At 38.6% G+C, this 18,332-nt stretch overlaps 1 protein-coding gene across 2 annotated transcripts in view; it reads left to right on the top strand.

The window, feature by feature from the left end:
* Window positions 1-18,332, top strand: part of KCNIP4 (potassium voltage-gated channel interacting protein 4) — a 1,326,525-nt gene that overhangs the window by 364,921 nt on the left and 943,272 nt on the right. The gene's annotated exons all lie outside the window — the stretch shown is intronic.

Raw genomic sequence — 18,332 nt, 5'->3', positions numbered from 1 at the left:
ATATACAACCTTAACATACTCCTTTCCCAATTTTGAACCAGTCCATTGTTCCACCTCTGTATGTAACTGTTGCTTCTTGACCTGCATACAGGTTTATCAGGAGGCAGGTAAGGTGATCTGGTATTCCCATCTCTTTAAGAATTTTCCACAGTTTGTTGTGATCCACACAGTCAAAGGCTTTAGTGTAGTCAATGAAGTAGAAGTAGATATTTTTCAGGAATTCCCTTTTTCTATTCTCCAGGCAAGAATACTGGCATGGATTGCCATGCCCTTCTCTAGGGGTTTTCCTGACCCAGGGATCAAACCCAGGTTTCCTGAATTGCAGTCAGATTCTTTACCATGTGAGCTACAGGGGCTTCCCATGATCCAGCAGATGTTGGCAATTTCAACTTTGATTTCTCTGATTTTTCTAAATCCAGTTTGTATATCTGGAAATTCTCAGATCATTGTTGAAGCCTAGCTTGAAGGATTTTGAGCACTACCTTGCTAGCATGTGAAATGATCACAACTGTATGGTTGAATATTCTTTGGGCATTGCCCTTCTTTGGGATTGCAATGAAAATTGAACCATTCCAGTCATGTGAGCACTTCTGAGTTTTCCAAATTTGCTAGCATATAGAGTGCATTATATTAATGACATCATCTTTCAGGATTTGAAATAGCTCAGCTGGAATTCTGTAGCCTCCGCTAGCTTTGTTTGTAGTAATGTAGTAACTAAGGCCCACTTGACTGCACGCTCCAGGATGTCTGGTTCTAGGTGAGTGACCACACTATCATGGTTATCCGGGGTTGTTATTGCTTAGTGTTAAATAATTTGTAGCTTTTGCTTTGGACCCATGTATAATGGTTTCCATAATACTATTTCTTATTTGCTCATCATGAAGTCATCAGTTATTTTCTCTTTGTCAACTTCTGCTGGAAGAAAAAGTAAGATTTGATCTAAAGACTTTACTGAAGTTATGTACCTTTCTGGGGTTCTCAGATGAACTTTCTACCTCTACAGAGGGAGTTCTTTAGTAGAACCTGGAGAATTTCAAAGAGAATGTCAGTATTACATCTCATTGTCTGCTGCTCAGCAGGAAAAAAATATAGACCCTATACCAGAAGAATAAGTAAAATCTACAATATAATGTTTCACTTTCAGGTGCTGCCTGGGCTCTTGCAGCTTTTCAAATAGGAAACCATATTAAATCCTTATGGATAAGTACTTCTTTCACTGTTTTCAAAGAATAGTTTTAGGAAAATATTACTTTCTCATTTCTTGGCAATAGTTTTCTCAAGGACTTTGAATTCAAGTTCGAATTTATATCAGATTATTTTAAAACCCAATTAACCAACAGCATAATGTATTAAAAGAAGCACATTCTGATGATTGATTTCCTTTCAGCTTTCATTCTCCTTTAGAACTCTGGACTGTCTGTGTGGATGGAAAACAATGGATTGATTTAATATATCTGGGCACTTAACACAAAACTTTAATAAGAATGTCAAGAATTGCCATTGGGAAGGACGCTGTCATTTATTGCTCGTTTCCTAAGAGCAGAAAATCTATTACAGTGATTTGAATAAATTTTGATGAAGTATGAAGAAGCTGTGGATTTCATGACCTCCTTGTTGTGTCAAAGTCCCCATTTTCCAGAACAATTTATTTTAAAATCGCTTTATACATGTGTTGTAGTGCTTTGACAAAAGAAAATGGAATTTTAGATTACTGATTCTCCAGACTTAGCCCTCTTACATTTTTAGGTTGAGAGAAGCTGAATCAACATGAATAAAATTTGCAACCTGGATATTTGTGGTATATTCTGAAGTTTTGTTTAATTTTTGAATATAGCTTATTAGTTGCTGTTTTTACTAATTTGCTTCAAAAATGGGAATTGAAATTTATAACATAATGTGAGTTATTTTAAAGTCAATATGATGTAGTGGTAATAAAACTTGATTCAGAGTTGGTAAACCAGATCTTTACCATTTTGTGAATTTAGCAAAGGAATTTTATCCCTCTGAGACTCTGTAGCTTTTTTATAAATGAGATTAGTTTAGGTAGATGAACTCTGTCTCCTTAAGTTCTAAAATTCTAAAACTCTATTCATCTTTTTTGTCTCTTTGAAAACATAACTTTATATCACTTAAGGTTTTTAAATAGCTGTCACATGAATAAATGATGTGTGATACTTTTGAAAACTGTATTTTTATTTCTACATTGTTTGTTTGCTACTGATTGCAAGTTCCTGTGCCAGATGCACAATGAGGTCAAAAAAACCTGAAACATCAGAATTTGGAGCAGAGAAGTTTATTGTATGGCTTGCAAGGAGAAGGTGTGGTTCATGCCCCCAAAACACTGAGCTCCCCAAAGGGCTTCACCAAAGCATTTTTAAAGGCAAGGTGAGAGAGGGGTGTGGTTAGTTGTTGCAAACTGCTTGGTCTAGGAATACTTTGTTGTTGCAGCTGTCCACAAAGGTCAGGTCAGGATGTTCCTATAAACCTCCAACAAGACAAATGTTATTCTCTGTTCTGCAACTTTTTATCTCGGTATGAATTGACTCTTAAAGGTCAGAGCCCCGAGGATAAGCTAGCCTCTGTATTTCAGGCTGTAGGCAACATTCTTTTACAAAAGGTGCAGAGCCAGCATGACTAAGCATAGGCAGCAGAGCACACAGGTGAAAGCAAAAGGAACAGATCTAATAGGGACTCAGCTTTGTTCTTCCCTGTTACATGTTTATCACATTCATTGTGGCCTTGTGGGAGTCACTTACCTTTCCCAGGTTTTCAAAGTCTGAATGTAAAAATGAAACATTTGAACAATATGGTATCTAAAGAACTTTCCAGTTCTAATATTTTTTCTTTCTAGTATATATTTATTAAAATCATATAAAATATAATGTGTATGGTTCTCAATATTATGGGAGATAAAAAATGAAAGACACAGTATCTGCCCTAGATAGTTTTTAACTGCCACTGAATGAGACCTGTAGTGTATCAGTCTATTCCGTCTGCTATAACAGAAATACCATAGACTGGGTGGCTTATAAACAATAGAAATTTGTTTCTCACAGTTCTGGACACTGAGAATTCAAGACTGATGCCCTGTCAGATTTTGTGCTGACTGTCCAGGCTTCCCTGTCCTTCACCGCTTTCCTAAGTTTGCTTTAACTCACGTCCATTCAATCAAATGCCATCCAACCATTTCATCCTGTGGCATCCCCTTCTCCACTTGCCTTCAGTCTTTTCCAGCATTAGGGTCTTTTTCAATGAGTCAGCTCTTCACATCAGGTGGCCAAAGTATTAGACCTTCAGCTTCAGCTTCAGCTTCAGTCCTTCCAATGAATAGTCAAGGTTGATTTTCTTTAGGATTAACTGGATTGATCTCCTTGCTGTCAAAGGGACTCTCAAGAGTCTTCTCCAGCACCACAATTTGAAAGCATCAATTCTTCAGTGCTCAACCTACCTTATGGTCCAACTCTCACATTAATATACGACTACTGGAAAAAATCAAAGCTTTGACTACGTGAACCTTTGTTGGCAAAGTGACGTCTCTGCTTTTTAATACACTGTGTAGGTTTGTCATAGCTTTCCTTCCAAGGACCAAGAATCTTTGAATTTCATGGCTTCAGTCACTGTCCACAGTAATTTTGGAGTTCAAGAAAATAAAATTTGTCACTATTTCCACTTTTTACCCTTCTATTTGCCAAGAAGTGATGGGACTGGATGCCATGATCTTTTTTGAATGTTGAGTTTTAAGCCAGCTTTTTCACTCTCCTCTTTCACCTTCATCAAGAGACTCTTTACTTCCTCTTCACTTTCTGCCAATAGGGTGGTATCATCTGTGTATATGAGATTACTTATATTTCTCCTGGCAGTCTTGATTCCAGCATAGGCTGGTAAGTAACGAAAGTGTACCACATTAAAACACATGGAATCCACATGTTTGAAGAGTCATTACTATGAAAGATCATATAAGTAACCTAAGGATATGAAAAAAGGATGGGAGGAAAGGGGAAATTGATTCATATCCTAAAATCATTAATGATTCTAGGAATTTCTAGTGACAGGACAAAAATTGATAGAGGCTGAGATAAGATGGCATCCATCTTAAGAGATGGAAATTATTGAGAAATTATAATGAAATAATGACTGGAAAGTTGCAACTCAAATATTTGTTGAATGAGCAGATGTTGGTAGATGTATAGATGATGAAATACCACCTTTCATTTTATTATATTGCTTGACCCTTGAGACAAATAGTGCCAGGGGAAAATTAATTATCACTGAACAAGAGCAGATGAAATGAATAGTGTCTCATAAGTTAGGAACTTCAGTCAGTCAGTCAGTCAGTTCAGTCACTCAGTCGTGTCCAACTCTTTGCGACCCCATGAATTGCAGCACATCAGGCCTCCCTGTCCATCATCAACTCTCGGAGTTCACTCAAACTCACATCCATCGAGTCGGTGATGCCATCCAGCCATCTATCTCATCCTCTGTCGTCCCCTTCTCCTCCTGCCCCCAATCCCTCCCAGCATCAGGGTCTTTCCAATGAGTCAACTCTTCGCATGAGGTGGCCAAAGTACTGGAGTTTCAGCTTTAGCATCATTCCTTCCAAAGAAATCCCAGGGCTGATCTCCTTTAGAATGGACTGGTTGGATCTCCTTGCAGTCCAAGGGACTTTCAAGAGTCTTCTCCAACACCATAGTTCAAAAGTATCAATTCTTTGGCACTCAGCTTTCTTCACAGTCCAACTCTCACATCCATACATGACCACTGAAAAAACCATAGCCTTGACTAGACAGACCTTTGTTGGCAAAGTAATGTCTCTGCTTTTGAATATGCTATCTAGGTTGGTCATAACTTTCCTTCCAAGGAGTAAGCATCTTTTAATTTCATGGCTGCAGTCACCATCTGCAGTGATTTTGGAGCCCCCCAAAATAAAGTCTGCCACTCTTTCCACTGTTTCCCCATCAATTTCCCATGAAGTGATAGGACCAGATGCCATGATCTTCGTTTTCTGAATGTTGAGCTTTAAGCCAACTTTTTCACTCTCCTCTTTCACTTTCATCAAGAGGCTTTTTAGTTCCTTTTACATTCTTACATAAGGGTGGTGTCATCTGCATATCTGAGGTTATTGATATTTCTCCTGGCAATCTTGATCCCAGCTTGTGCTTCTTCCAGCCCAGTGTTTCTCATGATGTACTCTGCATAAAAGTTAAATAAGCAGGGTGACAATACACAGCGTTGACGTACTCCTTTTCCTATTTGGAACCAGTCTGTTGTTCCATGTCCAGTTCTAACTGTTGCTTCCTGACCTGCATACAGATTTCTCAAGAGGCAGGTCAGGTGGTCTGGTATTCCCATCTCTTTCAGAATTTTCCACAGTTTATTGTGATCCATACAGTCAAAGGCTTTGGCATAGTCAATAAAGCAGAAATAGATGCTTTTCTGGAACTCTCTTGCTTTTTCCATGATCCAGCGGATGTTGGCAATTTGATCTCTGGTTCCTCTGCCTTTTCTAAAACCAGCTTGAATATCTGGAAGTTCACAGTTCACGTATTGCTGAAGCCTGGCTTGGAGAATTTTGAGCATTACTTTACTAGCGTGTGAGATGAGTGCAATTGTGCAGTAGTTTGAGCATTCTTTGGCATTGCCTTTCTTAGGGATTGGAATGAAAACTGACCTTTTCCAATGCTGTGGCCACTGCTGAATTTTCCAAATTTGCTGGCATATTGAGTGCAGCACTTTCACAGCATCATCTTTCAGGATTTGAAATAGCTCAATTGGAATTCCATCACCCCCACTAGCTTTGTTCGTAGTGATGCTTTCTAAGGCCCACTTGACTTCACATTCCAGGATGTCTGGCTCTAGGTCCGTGATCACACCATCATGATTATCTTGGTCGTGAAGCTCTTTTTTGTACAGTTCTTCTGTGTATTCTTGCCACCTCTTCTTAATATCTTCTGCTTCTGTTAGGTCCCCTGAGACAAATGGTGCAAGCGAAAAATTAATTATCACTGAACAAGAGCAGATGAAATGAATAGTGTCTCATAAGCTAGGAACTTAGGAGAGCTTTATTCTAAGTAAAGCATGAATATCATGGAATCAATTGGTCCAGAAGTTGGGTGCATGCAGATAGAGTTGAGTTGACCTAGATTGAGGAGATATTATGATAAAAAGTAGCAAAGCATTTCACATACTGTGGAATTGCAGAAATTATTTTAAAAGATGTTAATATTAGAGGAATGGAAAAGTCAGTTTATGAAGTGTTTCTAGAATTAACTACATGCAATTTTCAATTTGAAATACTGGTATGTTCGCATAAAGTATCCAGGCTTTCATCTTAAATATTAAGTTACTATTGATTTATCTCTTGACTCTAAGAAGAAAATAATTTCTTTGCAGAGTCCCTGTTTGATAGGTCATCTTTAGCTAATATTTACATAACTACTTATTTTCTTAGTAAAATATTACTATTTAAATAAACAGACAAATAGGTAAATAACACTCTCCAAGGTGTAATAAAAATGAATGGGGGATTCTGTTATATAAAATTAAAGTGAATTATAATAACCTATGGAAATGGCATCATCATCCGTGCTTGTGGGGTTTTTGTTGTTAAAAGTACCAGTAATCCAAATAAAACATGGTTTCTATTGAATTGTTAACTTTTTCTCTTAAGTTCATTTCTGCAGTCTACAAATACCTACTGTGTGTTTAAGGTAGATTTTATACTGAATTATAGGTGTATGAAGATAAATAAGACAAAACTCATGCCTTTAGGAATTTCATATTTTGTTGGGGGAAACAAACACGTAACAGATGAATGCATAGCTTATGATGTGAGCAATAAAGGCAGATTTAATGTAATACAGAGTAGTACATTTACTTTCTTGAAGATAGAAAGGAGAGCCTCACAGGGTAATATTACAGCATGCTTTGAAGGCTGGATAGAAAGTCATCAAGTGCCCTAGAAACTGAGACATTTCAGGATGAATGGACTGCATAAGAAAAGACACGGGTGTGTAAAACAGAATATTGTCTTCAGGGCACTGTCGTGTACTTGCTATTTCTGAAAGGTAAATGTGAGGAGAATACTAGAAGATGATACTCAGTACCTTAGATAGAAACCAGAAATACCTTTTATGCCATGCCAAGAAGCTTGGACTCTTTTGCAGGTGCATGAAGCCTAGTGAGGAAGCAAATGTTTTCTAGATGAATGAAAAGGGCATAGCTGAAAGATTTGAAATAGGAAAGGTTTGCAGTCATATTTGTTTATCTGTATTGTAATCCTTGTGTCTGCAGTGAGGAAGGAAGTTTGAGGAAAAACCATAAGGAAGTGATTGGAATAAACCAGACACTTGATAATTTAAAAGCAAATGAACAGAATCAGGGGAAGGAGAAAGCAGTTCAATTCTTGACACAGGATAACCATTCAATATGTTATGATGAAGATTCAAATGGTATGAAGATCGATATGGTAATGTTAGAAAAAAGGCAGTGAGCTTGGAGGGTGTCTAAAATATATATATGTTTTGCTGACATCAGAACATTAGTAATTTTCATGTCAAACTGCCCAGGAGTGTAGCATACACTTTGCAGATAGGACCCAGAACTGAAATGTTCTCTGAATTCTCTACAAGTATCCAGTTTTCTCCAAATTTAAAAGAATATATATATATATATTTTAAGTTATGATGTCACTGCTGCTACTGCTGCTAAGTCACGTCAGTCGTGTCCAACTCTGTGCGACCCTGTAGATGGCAGCCCACCAGGCTTCCCCGTCCCTGGGATTCTCCAGGCAAGAACACTGGAGTGGGTTGCCATTTCCTTCTCCAGTGCATGAAAGTGAAAAGGGAAAGTGAAGTCACTCAGTAATGTCTGACTCTAGTGACCCCATGGACTACAGCCCACCAGGCTCCTCCATCCATGGGATTTTCCAGGCAAGAGTACTGGAGTGGGGTGCCATTGCCTCATTCAGTTTTAATGTCACCTAAAAGGACACCTTAGCATTTTCTGCTGATTAAGATATGGTAACAAAACCCTATGGTGTCCATGGTATATTTAGACCAATGATACTAGCAGTGAATTGGACTCTAGCAGGACATCAAATAAGGACATTCTACATTAATGTGCTTATAACTGACAGTGCTCTTGTTGCATTGAGACTAGTTAGTATTATTGCTTCCTTTAGGAGTCATGAAACTAGGCTAGTTAATTCCTCCAGATAATTGTCTTGTATATTAGCTTCAGTGTTGAAATACAATCAGTTACATCTGATAGAGCTGATTATTGATTTATTGTTCTTCTGGGGTGCTTTAACTTGAAAGTCATATTGTGAAGACTGTTGACACAATTTGTCTTCTTTGAAAATTAATGCTCTATTTCCAGCCCAGGGTTCTTTTTCGCACCCCTATAGGGACTGCCTCTCTTGATAAATTCCTCTAGCCTATAAACATCCTGGCTCACTTAGGTTTCTGAACTGTGATCCACATAACACTTGGGGAGACAATGAGGAAATAAAATTCTATTAGCTTAAATCAGCTGGAACTCCACCTTTTTAATTTCTATAATTCTGTACTTAAGATTTTCTCAAAAAACCACAAAGTCCTGTAGTGCTTTGTATAACTAAAAGCTATAGTTTTTTTAAATAACATCATTTATATGAAAAGGCACTGTAAATTTGCAAGTGCTAATGAAATGTAAGTGGAAAATCATGTAGTTATGATAGTATAAAATTCAATGGTGATTCAGTATAGTATAATTTTCTATTTACTTAAAACCGTTCCTCTGTGTGACTCATTATATTAGTAGGGAGACATTTGTTTCTGTTCTATTGTCATAGAAATTACCTTAAACATTGAAGCACAGAGGATATTAGTGAAAAAGATAAATAAAACTGTAAATTGAAGTGTAGTCACTCAGTCATGTCCAACTCTTTGTGACCTCATGGACTCCTCTGTCCATGGTATTCTCCAGGCAAGAATACTGGAGTGGGTAGCCATTCCCTTCTCCAGGGGATCTTCCTAACCCAAGGCTCAAACCTAGGTCTCCTGCATTGCAGGAAGATTATTTACTGTCTAAGCCACCAGGGAAGGCTCAAATATAACTGTGGTTAGCTTCAAACAATAACAAATGCCAGAAACTAACAGAGCTTTTCAAGGTGATATTTCTGGTGATAGAATGAAATGTTTTTGATGGGAATTTAAAAACCTGTCTGTAGAGGCTCAGTTGGTAAAGAATCTGCCTGCAATGCAAGAGACCCCAGTTCGATTTCTGGGTCAGGAAGATCCACTGGAGAAGTAATAGGCTACCCACTCCAGTATCCTTGGGCTTCCCTTGTGGCTCAACTGGTAAAGAGTCGCCTGCAATGCAGGAGATCCCAGTTCAATTTCTGGGTCACAAGATTCACTGGAGAAGGAATAAGGCTACCTTCTCCAGTATCCCTGGGCTTCCCTTGTGGCTCAGCTGGTAAACAATCTGCCTGCAATGCAGGTGACCTGGGTTCAATCCCTGGGTTGGGAAGGTACCCTGGAGAAGGGAAGGGCTACCCACTCTAGTATTCTGCCCTGAAGAATTCCATGGACTGTATAGTCCATGGAGTCGCAAAGAGTCGGGCACTACTGAGTGACTTTCATTTTCTCTTCCAGAGACTATTTGCTTTCAACCTCCACTACTTCGTTTTTGAGTGCCTGAGTCATCATGCCTATTTTGAAGTCCCTGTTTATCTATTGGTTTGTTTATTGGGCCATAGATCAAGTCCCAGCCATGTGCTAGGAATCATGTGCCTTATGGGATAACAACCAAGCTGTGGTCTTGAAAAACTCATGCTTTAGCAGGGAATACAGCCAAGGAAAGAGATGATTGCAACTCAGCAGGATAATGGTATGCATAGGGTATTGGGTAATCACAGGCTAGGAACACACCTACTCTCAGCTTGTTAAATTGTGTTTGATAGTCAGAATTTAGAATTTTGGAGGAGTTGAAGAAGCAGACTGAAAGGAAGTAAAATTCATCCATTGGGGAAATATCTTTTCTCTAAAAAAGCACAAAGGAGACATGAATTCAAGAATGAATTTGAAATGAAATAAAGTAAGCAATACTTACAGAGGAAACCAGGCTCATGCAACTTATAATAAACCAATATATAACATTCTTATGTAAAATGTGTCTATTTTGGGTGGAAAAGCTGAGCTTAAGTCAGTTAAACAAGCATAACTGCATACAGATTCTCTCCCATTGGATCTTTAAAAGTTGAGTAAATTTCATTCTTTGCATAATTCGGAAAGCTTTTCCTCCCAAGAATCATTTCCCTTCAACTTTTACTATATAAGTGTACTTTTCCTAAGCCATTATCATGTTCTGAAAAAGTTTTATTAACGACCAACACTTATTAGACTCAATGGTAATCCAAGCAAGCAAATTATTCTGTGCTTAAGCTAAGGATCAAAATGAAATAAGCTTTAGAGTGAAAAGATCAACATGGGGAGGCCTAAAGTAAATTTCATAAACCACAATTCTTTTTATATTATATTTTTGAGAATATTTTATGGGAAATTCCTTGAGAGTAATTGCACTATTTTCCAGGCAGAATCTTTCTCTTGTTTTCCTCTGAGATTAATAAAAGAGAATAACTCAGAAATAATTTCATAAGTCAGAAATAATTGAGCATAATTCCAGGTTAGTGTTGTCAGAAAACAACAGCTGATGTATTGAGTAACTGCTGTGTATATAGCACTGTCTTAATTATGCTTAAAGGTGAATGAAAAATGAGTAAGAGTTAATACTCTGTGTGTGTGTGTGTGTGTGTGTGTGTGTGTGTGTGTGTGTTTGGGAGACAAGTAGGGGGAAGGTAGAGGGACAGGAAGAAATAGTGAGTTAGAGATTGAGGGGGAAAGAGGTCAGGAATGGGAGAAAAAAAACCTTTAGGTTCCAGTCAAGAGCTCAGCTACCTAATGGAGATTGAACTATAAAAATCCAAATAGGTGTGGGTGAATATGTGTGTGATAAAATGAAAAAAAAAAACCAAAAAAACAGTGAGAATGTTAGTTGCTCACTAATGTCCAACTCTTTGCAACCCCATGGACCCCACCAGGCTCTTCTGTCCATGAAATTCTTCAGGCAAAAATAGTGGAATAGGTAGCCCTTTCCTTCTCCAGAGGATCTTTCTGACCCAGAGATCGAACTCAGCTCTCCTGCATTATGGATTCTTTACCATCTGAGACAATAGGGAAGTCCTTGTGTATGCTAAAACAATTAGTAAAGTTTTTTTTTTTTTTTAACAAGGTAGAGATTTTAGAAGTTGCACACAAAACTTGTAGAAGAATTGTAAAATCCAGGCTGAGTTTTCTAAGTGATCTGTAACAAATATTTTTCTGAAGTGGAAAATAAAATGGAAATTCAGCATTCAGTCACCGGCCTAGTGTAACAGTTTTCAGTCTTGCCTGAATCCACTAAAACCACTGTGTGGTAAAAATAACATTCAACGGGCAACAGAGAAGGGGGCTGACAGTGGATAGACAAGGGCTTTATTTAATCTGCTTTGGTGAGACTTTAAGTGAAGACAGTTTGTAAGTAGGGTGCTGTACAACAGTACCTAGAACCTGGAAGAGTGTGGTCTAGGGAAAAGTGAAATGGAACCCAGTTTTGGAAAGGCAGTGAGTTTGAGACTGGAGTGAAAAGAGGCCAGGAATGGCAGAAAAGTGAAATTAATTAGAAAGGAAAACTGTAGAAGCTGAGGGCTTCCACAGTTGGCTCAGCGGTGAAACCCGCTCAGTGGCTTAGTCTGCTCGTTTGTTGTAATAAAATATAGTCTGGATGGCTTAAACACAGAAATTTATTTCTCATAGTTCTAAAAGCATGAGAGTTCAGGATCAAGGGCTGGCCAGGAAGCTTTCTTCTCTTGAGGCCTCTGCCCTTGGCTCTTAGGAGGCCACTCCCTGCTGTGTGCCCCCATGGCCTCTGCTTTGTGTTGCCCCAAGAGGGGACAAACTCTCTTACATCTCTTCTTAAACCGGCACTAATCCCATCGTAAGAGTCTCACACTCATCATCTCACCCTAATTATTTCCCAAAGTCTCCATCTCAAATACCATAATATTAGGAGTTAGAGACTTAACATATGAATCTGGGAGGTGGGGATACAAATAAATATTCATTCCATAACAATTTCCTTTCTTAAATAATCTGCCCTGGAAAGTAACATTGGAAAGTAGGTTTCTACTAAGGTTGCCAGGTAAAATCCAGAACACCTGCTTAAATTTGCTTGTCATAATTAACAAATAATGTTTTAGTATATAAATATGACCCATACACCATTTGGAATGCACTTATACTAAAAAAAGAGTTTGTTGTTTTTCTGAAAATAAAATTTAACTGTGTAGCCTGTTTTCTTGTTTTGCTAAATCTGGCAACCCTAGCTCCTTGTTTGTAGGCCAGAGGCTTTTTCTGGCCTAATCAACCAATTATTCACTCCAGACAGAGGGAGGGCTAAGATGAACAGACCCTGACATCCGTGATCACTCTGGTTTTGTAAACTGTTGTTGGGTAATTGTGATAATTTGCTGTGTTACAGGGACAGTCATTTTTCAGCATCTCATATTGACTATTGATGATGCTCATCATTTCCTCTATTTAGTCTTTGAAATGCCTGTAGATTTTGCTTTAAGTAAATTTAACTGAAAGGCATGTCATATTTTCTTCTCTCTCTTCCACTTAACCTGACTTATGGACAGTGGCAGGCCAATCCTTTTTTAGGACCTCCTCTGTCAAGTGAAAGTGTTAATTGCTCAGTCATGTCTAACTCTTTGCAACCCCATGGACTGTAGCCCACCAGGCTCCTGTGTCCATTGGATTTCCCAAGAAAGAACACTGGAGTGGGTTTCTATTTCTTTCTCCAGAGGATCTTCATGACCCAGGAATCAAACCAGAGTCTCCTGCATTGTAGACTGATTCTTTACCATCTGAGCCACCAGAGTCAAGGTAATTCACGCTTGTGCTTGGATGGCCCAGGCAGCTTCCTGCACCTCCCCAGAAAAGGCTCTGAGTTAGGGCAAGAGCACATGGGATCAGAAACTTGGGATGAAATCCCTAGATTTTATTAATGGTACGATAGTAATAACACACATCCTCATAACATCTACAGTGTGACAAGCTGGACAGATTTATTAACTTACATAACATTCAGCACTGGAGAAGGCAATGGCACCCCACTCCAGTACTCTTGCCTGGAAAATCCCATGGATGGAGGAGCCTGGTAGGTTGCAGTCCATGGGGTCTCTAGGAGTCGGACACGACTGAGCGACTTCACTTTCACTTTCATGCATTGGAGAAGGAAATGGCAACCCACTCCAGTGTTCTTGCCTGGAGAATCCCAGGGACGGGGGAGCCTGGTGGGCTGCCGTCTATGGGGTCGCACAGAGTCGGACACGACTGAAGCGACTTAGCAGCAGCAGCAACATTCAGCACACCCTATGGAGGTTGGTGCTATAATGATCTCAGTTTTATATATATGGAAGATACGGAACCATTAAGTAGTATTTGCAGGTTCATAGAGATTGTTTAATGTATAATATTTTTATTATCATCATTTTAGTGCTTAGCGAAGGAGAACCAAAAAAGCCATGATCAATTGTTTTAAAATTCCGTTTGTCCTTGAAAATACTGTTGGTTTGCTGCTTAATAAATTGGAACTTCAAATCATTTAGGTTAAAAAAATATGTTGAGCCCTGTCTAATGTGAGCTGGCTTAACTGCTACATTCTGTCTGTTACTTTGTCATAAAGTTAGGCAGCTTTGGGGTAAGCAGGGGAAACTCTAGTCTCAGTTACTTTGAGTATATTCAGGTTTTAATGAAGTCATTGGCAGGTTGGAGTCATTCTAAGCCTGTGAGAGAATATATTAAGTTGGAAAGAATAAGTGGTGAAAAAAAGTTGACATTCAATTTTCAGCGTCAGAGAGTCATCTTCTTACAGTGTTCCTCTTCAATTGTTGAAAAATAGTGACAGTTTTCAGATTTTATACTTTCCTTTTATTTATAAAAAATGGAAAAAATCTATTATTTTTAAGATTTAGTGAAAAGGAATATTTCCAAAGATTTTGTACTGACATGGTAAAAGTCAAGTTGATATCTACTAAAATATGAAATATAACTTTGTCATGTCATATGATATATGTTCAACTGACAGTTTTCGCAAAATCCTATAGCAAATTATAAATAGGCAGATGTCAGGGTACTATAAACAAAACCCCAAAAACAGATTGGGTGGCTTAAACAGCAAACATTTATTTCTCACAGTTCTTGAGGCCAGAAGTCCATGGTCAAAGTACTGGCAGGTTCCCAGGCGGCACTAGTAGTAAAGAACATGCCTGCCAATGCAGGAGACTTAAAAGACATGGGTTTGAGCCCTGGGTCTGGAAGATCCTGGAGGAAGGCATGACGACCCACTCCAGTATTCTTGCCTGGAGAATCCCATGCACAGAGGGGCCTGGCAAGCTGTATAGCCCACAGGGTCACAAAGAGTCGGACACAACTGAGCACACACAATCCTCTTCTTAAAGGCTTCACTCTTATGACCTAATCACCTCCTAAAGTCCCACCTCTTAATACTGTCATGTTGTGGATTTGATTTTAACATTTGAATGTTAGGGGCAGGGAGGGGCTCAAATATTCAGTCTGTAGTAGTAAACAAGTCAGTATAAATCAGCATAATCCAGTCCCGGATTAAGAATGAATGTTACAGATAATCAATTTGACACTCACTTATTTTTTGAAGCCACAGGAACATTTTCTGCTAGTGTACAAACAGGTATATGAAGTTAATAATAAGGTATTTTTTCCCTTAAGTTAGGGTCTAAAAATGGGGGAAAAATTGAAATTCTGAAACATCTACTATGAAAGAGCATTTTAGGAAAAATAATTTACTCTAGCTCTGTAAACTCCCTCTGAACTAGTTCTTACTCTCTTTATTTTATATGTTAGGAAACTGACTTAGGAGTTACTTGCCCACAATCACTGAGGCAGGATTTGAAGTCCCTAGGTCTGTCTGATGCATTGGCCATGACCTTCCCTCCCATCATGCATGGCCTCTCTGGGAGAAAAGGAAAGGTTGACACTTGCTATTTCTGTATAGATTCTAGGGTGGTATGCACACATATGTAAGCATATCTCTCTGCACCTCACTGGGATGGAGCGGAGAGAAAGACTACTTTTCAGATTCCACTCTGACTCAATGAACACTGTGAATGGCTCTGAACCCTGCTCCAAAAAGAAATACCTGTTGGTAACTCCGAAGAGGTATTTCCAAGTCCATAGGCTACCACTTCTTAAGTTTCTCCAGAACCAACTGCAAAGGATTTTGAGAGTAGTTGTTCAGTCTGTAAGTTGTGTCCTACTCTTTGTGACCTCATGGACTGCAGCATACCAAGTTCCTCTGTCCTTCACTATCTCCCAGAGTTTGCTCAAATTCATGTCCTTTGAATCAGTGATACTCCTAACCATCTCATTCTCTGTTGCTCCCTTCTTCTTTGGCCTTCAGTCTTTCCCAGCATCAGGGTCTTTTCAGTGAGTCAGCTCTTCACCTAAGGTGGCCAAAGTGTTGGAGCTTCAACTTCAGCATCAGTCCTTCCAATGATTATTCAGGGTTGATTTCCTTTAGGATTGACTGGTTTCACCCCCTAGGAATCCCAGGGACTCTCAGTAGTCTTCTCCAGTTCCACAGTTTGAATTTGAGAGTAGAGGGTAGCAGAATTTAAACTCTCAAGTGATACTAAAGCAATTGCAACAACTAAAGTTTGAGAACCATCATATACTTAGGAGCCAAGAATAGGAAAGAGAGAGAGAGAGAAGTGGTAGGAAGAGGAAAAGGGAGAGAAAGAAATTGAATTGTTTGACAGTAGGAATTTAAAGTGCTATTCCATTCAAAATTTGTTGAGTACTTACTATTTGTAAAATATTGAGCTATACTTTACAGGGTTATAAATATGAAAGACAAATAGAACATTTTTTCCCCTGAAAGGAAAGGTCTCCTTTTATATAATGCATGTCTTATGTTTAATACCTTTTCTAACATGTTTAATAATGCCATTCACTGATCAATTCATACTTGTTTAGAAGTCAGACTTGATCTGGTGTGTATTATAATTCATCATCTATAAGCCACTCACAATTTCTAAATCTGTTTTCCTAATCTTTAAAACAAAGACCCATGCTGTCTAATTTAGAATGTTTATGATTTTGTGGTTTCAAATGAATCAAGGGAAATATCTATCTAAAACTGTATTGGAAGCTATAGTATTTCATAGGACATAAGGAAGCATTTACTGCTTATATTGTACTTGGCTAAACACAAATTTACTTTACCCATTTAAATTATTATAGACAACCTATTGCATTGATTCTTAAACATTTATAAAAATATAATTAATTATGTATTTTTGCATATTGTGTTTGGAAGTTTTCTAAGTGAGGGCAGTAGATATATAAAATGCAAGTCATATTCAGAAACTGATACGAATTTTCTTAAGTAGAACCTATCCTGACAATTCATGTGCAACCCAATGAATCTCTAGTGGGACATTCAGGTCACTCCCTCCTTAATACAAATTATTTTCCAACTAGTTTTAACCTTGACTGGTATCTTAAAAATTATTTTAAAAAGAGATACATAGTTGCATTAATAATCTGTAATGTTTTTTCTACTACAAACCCTGTTTTCCCTTATATGCAGGAGTCATGCTCCAGTTTTATATATAAAAATATTAAATTAAGACAACATGAATACATTTTTTTTATTTCATAAAAGTTCTGCACAGTGACTCAAAGGCATAGATCTCCCTCAGTAATGATGGGGAAAATAGGGACATGTTCCCTTTTGTATAGTACTTTGGGGACTCAGATTTCACTAGGAAAAAAGAACACATATGTTTAATAAACTTGTTTTTTAATTGGGGTAGAGTTGCAGGGTAGGTGGGTGAAATGCTGAGAAACACATAGAAGAATTGAAAATATCAATCAATTATGACCTGGATTATCATGTTTGTAAGGTGTTTTTGTTTTTTTTTTTTTTTTCTTGCCCCAGAGAGAAAATGAGCACTTTTGGTAAAGTCATTACAAGATGAATAGCAAATGGATTTTAATTATATACCATTTGTATATCTGCAAATAATTACCTAGAAATTGCTACCTGGGTGACAGTGGTTGATAGAAAGCTACCAGGCAAGGAAAACATCTAATATGAGTAATGAATACAAGAACTTCAGCTGCGTGCAGACAGCAAACCAGAGCTGGGAATGCACCAACACACGCATTTGAGGGGTCAGATTTCCTGGCTTCCAAATCTTTGGGGTGTCCAGTTGCCAATGAAAGTCCCTAGTTCAAAGTCTCTAATTAAGATGAGCTTTCCTTGAGAGTCTTCTTAAATGCAGGCCCTTTGGTGTTCTTATAGGGGGTTTATACCCTCTTAGGTAAGGGCTTCCCAGAGGGCACTAGGGGTAAAGAACTCGCCTGACAATGGAGGAGACATAAGAGACATGGGTTCAATCCCTGGGTTGGAAAATCCCCCGGAGGAGGGCATGCAACCCACTCCAGGGTTCTTTCCCGGAGAATGCCAGGGACAGAGGAGCCTGTCAGACTACAGTCCATAGGGTCCCAAAGAGTCGGACAGGACTGATGCGACTTAGGACATACACACATACACAGGTCATTCTAATTGTTATGTTTGCTTGCCCAGTAGGAAAAAAGTGCTGGCTGTAACCTCAGAACATTCTTGTGTATCGACAAAGACTCTGAGAAATCAAACGGCAATTTCCTTTATATGATGTAACCCTAGTGGGCAAGCTTCAGGCCTCTGAGCCCTAGTAGTTGTTGCTCAGTCATGTCCAGCTCTTTGCAATCCCATGGACTGCAGCATGCCAGGCTTCCCTGTCCTTCACTAACTCCCGGAGCTTGCTCTAACTCATGTCCATCGAGTTGGTGATGCCATCCAACCGTTTTGTCTTCTGTCATCCCCTTCTCCTCCTGCCTTCAATCTGTCCTAGCATCAGGGTCTTCTCTAATGAGTGAGCTCTTCACATCAGGTTGCCAAAGTATTGGAGCTTCAACTTCAGAATCATTCCTTCCAATGAATATTCAGGACTGACTTCCTTTAAGATTGACTCCTTTGATCTTGCAGTCCAAGGACTCTCAAGAGTCTTCTCCAACACCACAGATCAAAAGTATCAATTCTTTGACGCTTAACCTTCTTTATGGTCCAACTCTCAGGTCCATACATGACTACTGGAAAAACCATAGCTCTGACTAGATGGACCTCTGTTGGCAAAGTAATGTCTGCTTTTTAATATGCTATCTACT

This window comes from Bos taurus, chromosome 6 (assembly GCF_002263795.3).
Source record: "Bos taurus isolate L1 Dominette 01449 registration number 42190680 breed Hereford chromosome 6, ARS-UCD2.0, whole genome shotgun sequence".
NCBI classification, from domain to species: Eukaryota; Metazoa; Chordata; class Mammalia; order Artiodactyla; family Bovidae; genus Bos; species Bos taurus.
The sequence above is the reverse complement of the archived record's forward strand: the minus strand, read 5'-3'. Positions and strand labels throughout refer to the sequence as shown.